A 9276-nucleotide genomic window follows, 5' to 3' on the forward strand; every position below is an offset into this window, starting at 1 on the left:
TCAAAGCTGAGACAGTCATTGAGCTAGTCGCTGATTGCCCACCGATCCTTGGACATAGCATTTTTTATAGCAATCTCCTGGTTTAGTTGCATTAGCACATCCAATCGGTCTACAGTTGCGTATCACAAGTACGTCCGCCACTATTGTTTCTACCCATTGACTTAATCATGTTCTAATCTACATCTCAAAATGCTGGTAGAACACAGCAGGCCAGGCAGCATCGATAGGGAGGAGCACTGTCGACGTTTTGGGCCGAGACCCTTCGTCAGGACTAACCGAAAGGAAAGATAGTAAGAGATTTCAAAGTAGAGGGGGGAGGGGGAAATGCGAAATGATAGGAGTAGACCGGAGGGGGTGGGATGAAGCTAAGAGCTGGAAAGGTGATTGGCGAAAGTGATACCGAGCTGGAGAAGGGAAAGGATCATGGGACGGGAGGCCTCAGGAGAAAGAAAGCGGGGGTGGGGGGAGCACCAGAGGGAGATGGCGAACAGGCAAACAACTTAATATGTCAGGGATGGGGTAAGAAGGGGAGGAGGGGCATTAACGGAAGTTAGAGAAGTCAATGTTCATACCATCAGGTTGGAGGCTACCCAGCCGGTATATAAAGAGTTATATAAGGTATACAAGGTCCAAACTCAGGTTGGAGGAACAACACCTTATATACCGGCTGGGTAGCCTCCAACCTGATGGCATGAACATTGACTTCTCTAACTTCCGTTAATGCTCCTCCTCCCCTTCTTACCCCATCCCTGACATACTTAGTTGTTTGCCTGTTCTCCATCTCCCTCTGGTATTCTCCCCCCTCCTTCCTTTCTCCTGAGGCCTCCCGTCCCATGATCCTTTCCCTTCTCCAGCTCTGTATCACTTTCGCCAATCACTTTTCCAGCTCTTAGCTTCATCCCACCCCCTCCGGTCTACTCCTATCATTTCGCATTTCCCCCTCCCCCTCTCTACTTTCAAATCTCTTACTACCTTTCCTTTCGGTTAGTCCTGATGAAGGGTCTTGGCCCGAAACTTCGACAGTGCTTCTCCCTATCGATGCTGCCTGGCCTGCTGTGTTCCACCAGCATTTTGTGTGTGTTGTTGTTTGAATTTCCAGCATCTGCAGATTTCCTTGTGTTGCTAATCTATATTTTTTAGCTACCTCCTATTAACACACCATTGTCTTCTACATTCTTAAGATTTCATTCTCCTACTAAATTGGATACATGCATAGCAAATAGCAAACTCAAAGCTGACTACATAGTTTTGGTTACACAGCAAACAATGCAACTTTTATACTCCAATACTACTAGTTCAGAGGCTTCATCAAGTCAGTTGGTTGAAGTCCCTCGCAGTGTTAGGAAGGCATCATGGTGCGCTATTTTGTGATTGCTGATCATAATGTTCAGCTCCTCCTAGTACTTCCTGATGTTGGCCAGAGGTGGAATGTACACCACTACCAGAGTGACAGCGAAAACTCCCTCAGCTGGTAAATTGGATGTTACAGGTGGGGTGAGCAGGATTGAGAAAGAACCACCATGACTGTGCACCTCGATGAGTTAATCATAAAGCATGCTCCACCTTTAGAAGATTCCAAAGGTGACCCGTCTTCATGGTGGATAGGGAAACCCTCAGGCTGCAGCACCGTGTCCGAAATGGCAGGAGATAGACCTGTTTCTGTGATGCAAAGCATGTATACAGCAGTTCCTGTGGTCTTCAATCTTATTTTCCAGAGACTGTACATTCACCAGCAGGATAGTTGGGAGCGGAGGGTCCTTTGCACTTCAACTATACTTGTAGCCCAGCGCACCTTCCCCATTTAAAGAAGAACTGCACTTACGTTCTGAATCTGCAGTCCAGGGTCTGCTGATTTTGAGAATCAATTGATTTTTTAACTGTCTTGCAACAATATTGCTCACTGAAGTTCTCATTGCTCTGACTGTGGATTTCAGCTGTAGTAGTCCTAAATGGAAATGTTTGATGACTCCCATTGAAGTTGCACAGAAAGAGTTGTCACTTATTGGCACCAGGGGTTCCCAAACTGGGGCCCACAGACCCCTCGTGTAATGATAGGGGTCTATGGCACTAAAAAAGTTGGGAACCCCTGGTTTAGGCAAAGATAGATAAAACGTTTTCTTCTTAGGAAGGTCAAGAGTCTCTTCCTCAAAGGCTAGTGGAAAGGGAGTTTTTGGAGTATTTCTGTTCTTCATTTGTATGATTTATCTTTTTCCAGTACTAATTGGTTCCAAGCTTTCTTGTATTTTGGCTTGTCTAGATTTGAAAATCATGTTGTTCATTGGAATTACTTGACAAGTGCTGTGGATATATGTTTGCTCTCTTTCTTTCCATTGATATCAGACAGTCCAAACTTTAACATTAATTCAACAGGTGCATTGCACATTGAAGTAGTTTTGATTTCTTACATATTTTCTGATAACTATTATCATTCATGTCAATCTTAAGACCATAAGATATCGAAGCAGAAGTAGGCAATTTGGCTCATCGAGTCTGCTCTGCCATTCAATCATGGGCTGATCCAATTCTTCCAGTCATCCCTGCTCCCCTGCCTTGTTTGTTATTGCTGAATGTGGAATTTGTTTTTTTTGCACGTGGGGAGGAGTGGTTTGATGGTTTTTCTTCGAATGGGTTCCATGGTTTACTTTGTTTCACAGCTGTCTGTGGGGAAGACCAATCTCACGGTTGTATACTGCTTCACAAACAAGAGAAAATCTGCAGGTGCTGGAAATCCGAGCAACACACAAAATGCAGGCCAGGCAGCATCTTTGGAAAAGAGTACAGTCGATGTTTCAGGCTGAGACCCTTCAGCAGGAATAGAGAAAAAAAGGTGAGGAGTAGAGTTAAAAGGTGGGGGCAGGGGAGGGTGAAACACAGAGTGACAGTGAAACCAGGAGGGGTGGGGGTGAAGTAAAGTGCTAGGAAGATGATTGTTGAAAGAGACACTGGGTTGGAGAAGGGGGGGGGGGGTCTGAAGACAGAGGACAGAAGGCCATGGAATAAAGAAAAGGGGGGAGGAGTGCCAGAGGGAAGCGATGGGCAGGCAAGGAGATAAGGTGAGAGAGGGAAAAGGCGATGGGATGTGTGTGTTGCTTGTATACTGTATACATACTATGATAAGAAATGTACTCTGGCTTTGGTTTTGAATTGAAAACAGCTGGAAGTTTTCAGCAATAAATCACAATAGTTTAATTTGAAAATTTCGATTAAGGGATTAGAATTTCTTTGTTGCTTTTCTCTCTTCCCAGCTCAACACAAAGCAAGATAGATATGCAAGGGAATCGTAGCCTGGGTGCTTGGCAGAGCTGCAGAGGTCAATGGTCTATATAAACACAATTAGAAATTAGGAGAATGAAGAGGTTTTTAGATAATTTTATACCTTATTAGCAGTTGGTTTATTCTGGAACACAATAGTTTGTATTTTGTGATAAATAATGAATAAATGACTTTAGTTACTTCAGCTACTATTGCTTAGAACTGTTTGAGTGCTTTTCAGCTAATTACATACCCAATTCATAACCTCTCCAGTTTACCTGAGCAAGCAGGTCAAGCAGCAAGAAGGCTCTTCAACCAATTGGATTGAAATAGGCTCACTGAGGGATGCTAAACAATAAATGGATCATCATACGGGAAGTGAAGCAAAGATTGGGCATATACAGTAGGGGAGATTCAATCAAGAGGAAATGAGTTGAGAATTAGGGGGCAAAAGTTTAAGGGCAACATGAGGGGGAATTTCTTTACTCAGAGAGTGGTAGCAGTGTGGAACAAGCTTCCAGTAGAAGTGGTAGAGGCAGTTTCGGTGTTGTCATTTAAGTAAAATTGGATAGGTATATGGACAGGAAGGGAATGAAGGGTTATGGGCTGAGTGCGGGTCAGTGGGTCTAGGTGAGAGTAAGCATTTGGCATGGACTAGAAGGGCCGAGATGGCCTGTTTCTGTGCTGTAATTGTTATATGGTTATATTAGAGGAAAGCGCAGCTAGAAGTATGAAATATAACAAAAATAATGTGATGCTTTAAAATCCTTCAAAAATTAAATTTTCTTCTAAGGATTTACTAAGTAATTCTGTTCAACTACATTTATATCGAGACTGGAAGTTGCTATTATTTTAATCACCGTAAAACTGTTATTATTAGGGAAGAACATTCAGGGTAGTAACTTCCTTGCTAACTTCAATGGAAATAATGAAAATAGTTAGCCAGAGAGCGGGTTGCTGTTTTTCTTCTTTGGGACATGACCTTTGTCATCTTATGAGTCTGGCTACTAAATTTTTGATTTCCGTACACTGTGTCTTTTACAGACTTGTTGGAAGTGACAATCCTGGGCACTGGGATTGTATTGCAGCTTTCGGGAATAATTCTATCTGTGCCTTCAGGCATGGGACTGCTGGTGGTCAGCTGACCACTTCTTATGCTCATCTATAAAGGACTGGAAGTGCTTAATTTTCATTTGTTTTGCTGAAATATATCACCAAAGAAGAATTTTTGCTGCGGAGAGGTAAGGCTGGGAGAGAGATTATAAATGACCTGGATGTGTGAATTTGACTCATTGGGATTTTGTCCTTCTCAGAACTACTTCAAACATCAGCCTTGAATATATAGTTTGCATTAACTGCACCCACTGGTTACAATTCATTGAAGATACTAATTCTAATATACTGTGATGCAATATACAGTTAGGTTTGCTTGGTAAGTGATGCCAAACATGAGGGTCCAAACATCAAGAAGTAACTAAGAGGTTGTCAGCTGAGAGAGATATTACATCTGTGTGATCAGAAGAATAAATTTTCACCCTGACCTCAGGACGTGGATTTGAATCAGTGTGTGCAGGAATTTACCTGCTTTGTGAGTTGAATTTGACATATGTGGCACTGTCCATCCCTAATTGCCCCAGAACAGAGGAGGCAGTTAAAAACCGAGCCATATATAGGATCAGAAGAGAATATTTCACATTATCTCAGATATTCTCTCTGTCTTTTCCACTCCCCACTCCTCTGTGCAACTTAGAGCTGTCCTGTTTTCTCATTTTTGCCAGTTTTGATGTCTTTGACATGAAATTGTAACTTTGTTTCCCTTTCCTTAGATGCTGCCTGACCTGCTGAGTATTTTCAGCATTTTCTGCTACTGTACAGCCAATAGTTTAACAGTGGCTGGTGGGATATCCTTGGCTTTGTAAAATATAACAACTCAGGGTTAAAGAGCATCTGCAACATCACTTCTAAGCCAAGAGGAGAGACGTTTAAACTCCAAACCTCATTCCAACCTGCTTCTGAAACAAGGGCTCCCCCATAATAATAACAGCTCACCTTAGATATTCAGAGATGTTAACCCCCTCAGATCTGACACGGTTGAAACCCTGGATCAGACGTCTTCCTGGGTAAGGCCTCTGACAATTGAGCTTCCTCTGTCATGTTGGGGCTCCTCACTTGTTCTTTAGTGTGTCCTACAGTGCTCCAAGCTCATATTGAAGCCATGAAAGATAAAACGTGTAACTTCTGGAGCTAAAACTCCATAGTATATAGAGAAGCCATAACCTCTTTCTTTGAAGTCTTACTGTTTTATAGCACAGAAATGGGCCATTCAGCCCATCACATGCATGTTGCCATTGTATCTACTACACTAATCCCATGTATCTGTATTAGGTCTATGCCTAGGTGATTCAAGTACTACTTAGATGTTTTGTGATTGTTGAGGGTGTATTTCTCTGCCTCAAAATTCCCACTGATTTTGCAGCTAGACCCCATTAGTATTGAGATCATGCAGTCCAACTTAGCAAACTAGGAGTTATTTGTAAAAAAAGGATAAATGAATTTAGATAGTGGACCTGATACATTCTATTTAATAACATATGTAATATTGGTGTTGACAGTTGAAATCTTAATAAAAGATCCTGTGGAATCAGTAAGTACAACATAACTATAAATGAAGCTAAATGGTAGAATAGTCAACATTCCTACAATTGTAATGATTGACTGAATTTGATTAATAACGTTTATTATTTTAGCCTTTCATCCTTCATTTGTCTTGGACGTCATTTCATTTTAATATCTTGTTATAAAGCTTATGGATGTAGAAAACACGGAAACAGGCCATTTGGTTTATCACATCCCTGCCTGATGATCATTTGCTGTAATCCCATTTCTTCTCTTGTATCCCCATCATTTATTGCTCCTCATTTCATTCCCTTGTAACTCACCTCCACTAAGGGTTTATTATAACAGGCAATTAATCCTCCCCAAGCAGCATTGCCTAGAGTTATACAGCCTGGAAACCGACCCATCAGCCCATCTTGTCTGTGCCGATCAAGTTGCCTAACTGAGGGAGAAAACTGAAGCATTCAGGGTAAATCCACAAGGTCACAGGGAGAAAGTACAGTTTGTGCACAGGCTCAGAACCTGAGAGACAACAATGCTATCTGTGGTTAGAATAGGACACAGAGTAATAATACTGTGATATGCCCTTCCTCCACAGCAGGCATTTGCCTGTGTTGTCTGTCCATCTGGCTGAGTGGGTGGGTGGAGGTGTAGGGAACTATTGGTTGGAGAACTGTGGAGAATTCTCCAGTGCATCTTCAGGGAGGGTTTTAGTTGAGCTTTTCACCTGAAAGGCAGCAATCTCACGTGCTCATTACTACATCAGACTGATTAAGGTTGTGAAATCTTTGGTGTGGCCCTTGAACTCAGAACTTTCTGCATCAAACAAAAATGCCACCACTAAACTATAACCATAGATCTCCACTCTTCTGTCAATTCTTGCCACAAAGAACACCGACAAGGCTATTTCTGGCATCTTTCTGTCCCAAATGCCTGTCAGATTTCTCATATAAAATTACTTCAAAATTATTCTTGGCTCTACAGGTATTTGTGTCATCCTCCAGTGATGAAAGACAATATAAAAAGTTGAGATCTATATTTCATACATTTTGTTTGTGTAAGCCTTGGTCAAACATCTAGCATTTCTTTCATATTGTATGCACGCTGTTCTGTAAAATTATGCATTTACTTTCTCACCTTAGCAACTTTAGAGGATCCTATATATGATAACTCCCATATGTGATCAAATATAAGTTTTAATATACTCTTTAACATTTTAGGTATATCTACTTCTCATTATAACACAGGGTAGGCCAACCTCTGATCATAATTCTTCTCAAAAGATGTCCTTTTCAATTAGCTCCCTAAATAGGTATTCTTGATGACGCAAAGGAGAGGCAATTGCACAGGCAAACCCTGCTTTGTTAATGGCCTGTAAATGTCAGAACTTCCATGAGAAATTTAAAGAAAACTCCGGACATCATGGTCGTGCCCCTGTAGTTTTACCTGATAATATTAAACCAAGGAATAACTACTGCAAATTCCATCTCAGCATGGTTGTCCCTAATGTTTCAGAATGCAATTTGCAAAAATCTTGGTAACATCATTTTAAAACACTTAATGGTTTCTGGTGATATGAGCTCAGCGCTCATTTCCCTTTCAATGTTCAAAATATTCCCTGACACAATTTAAACAAGTGCATCTAATGTTTTATTGTGCTTACAGTATCTGCAATGACATGATTTTCTCTTGGTGTTCTCTTTTTACACAGGGTAATGACTTCATTACATACCAGCATCAATGTACCATCAGCTTAACTGCTTAATGGTAATTTGCAGCACTGATAATTTCCTTCCCAGCAAGGGTGTTCCTTTCAGGCTGGTGCTTTTCAAATGAAGCTCAGTTTGAGTAAAGGTAATAATTAATGATGACCAGGCATTGTAAATAAAACAATTTAAAAGCCAGTTTCATGTAATCAAATGAAGTTGTTAAATAATAACAAAGTCAACATTTTCTTGTGAGAGAAAATAATTGCTACATCTCTCATGAAATTATTTTCTGCTGTAAAAAGGGGCAACAGATTTAACTTTTAACCAAGTCATAGAAATGTATTAGCTTTTGGGGTATCAATGTATTAACAAGATGATAATGCTGATCATTGAATAATATTTGGCAGTTCTGGAAGTAAAAGTTAATTAAAGAGTTGATGGAGATTAGGAATGTCCCACACTACTTGTATCTGACTAATCCCAATTATACTGAGATGCTTTCATACGAACTGAACACAAGTTTATAAGAGAATCAAGTTCCAGTTAGACTCAGATTCTCTGATCCATTTAGCCCCTTGTTCCTACTCCAACATTAAATAAGATTACCATAGTGCTCATGCATTCAAATCCAATTAGGTGAAGTCTAATAATTTTGTACATTCTCAGATTGGGTAAAATAAAGACAAAATTTATTAGTTTTCTGTGAAAATCCTAGCAGACCCCAGAGAGATCATTGGCAACAATCTGCTGGAGGAACATAGTGTGCTGAATAGCAGCTGTCAAGGGAAAGGGATTATTGATGTTTTAAGTTGAAATCCTGCATCAGGAACATCAACAATTCCTTTACCCTAACAGATGCTGCTCAACCTGCTGAGCTCCTCCAGGAGATTGTTTGTTGCTCCAGAACCCAGCATCTGTAACCTGTGAAATCCTTGTTTCTCTGTTCTTTGCTGTTTCTTGATGAGTTATCATATTGCGTAAACCAGTAATGCTCACAGCTTTCAAAATGAGCACTTGAATCACCAAGGTACAGGTGGCGATGGACCAAAAACATGCAAACGGGAACAGTACTGATGCACCATCAATAACTCACTCTGAGACGTAAAGGCGAGATATCGGCTTTTATTTACTGGAAGAAGGAACAAGCAGTGAGTGACCACCATACTACATCCTGGAGACTGAGAGGCCGGGCTCAGGCCTTGATCGCCTTTATACAGGTGTCTGTGGGAGGAGCCACAGGAGCAGTCAGCAGGGGGTGTGTCCAGACAGGTATATGTAGTTCACCACAAATACAGAGGGTACGTGATGGTCTACAAAGACATGGTGAGCCGTTTCTGAGCTGCTTGGCTCTACAATGGCCCATGCTTCAAATTCCTTTATCTGCCTTGGAGCTGTATCCCTTAAATGAAATTCAAGATTCAGAATACATTTATGATTGAAGTATGTATCCCGTATGCAACCTCGAAATTTGTCTTCCTTCAGACAGTCACGAATCAAAGAAGAACCATAGAACCTGCCCCTTTAAAAACAGACATCAAACCCCCCTTCACCCCCCACATGCAAATTAATCACACAAATGGCAACAAGAAAACCAAGCGAACACACAGCAAGTGAAGTGCAAAATCAAAAGGCATCTTTCAGTTCAGTTCAGCTCAGTGTTCATTAACCACAGGCCACCATGATTCAAAAATCGCTGAAA

At 41.1% G+C, this 9276-nt stretch overlaps 1 long non-coding RNA gene across 1 annotated transcript in view; it reads left to right on the forward strand.

The window, feature by feature from the left end:
* Nucleotides 1-5372, forward strand: part of LOC132398281 (uncharacterized) — a 36199-nt gene extending 30827 nt beyond the window's left edge. Inside the window, exons 2-4 of the long non-coding RNA XR_009513603.1 lie at nt 2655-2827; nt 4297-4493; nt 5079-5372. This is a non-coding gene — a long non-coding RNA (uncharacterized LOC132398281). The remainder of the gene's footprint in view (nt 1-2654; nt 2828-4296; nt 4494-5078) is intronic.
* The last annotated feature ends 3904 nt before the right edge of the window (nt 5373-9276 follow it).

The sequence above is a fragment of the Hypanus sabinus genome, chromosome 8, assembly GCF_030144855.1.
Source record: "Hypanus sabinus isolate sHypSab1 chromosome 8, sHypSab1.hap1, whole genome shotgun sequence".
NCBI lineage: Eukaryota > Metazoa > Chordata > Chondrichthyes > Myliobatiformes > Dasyatidae > Hypanus > Hypanus sabinus.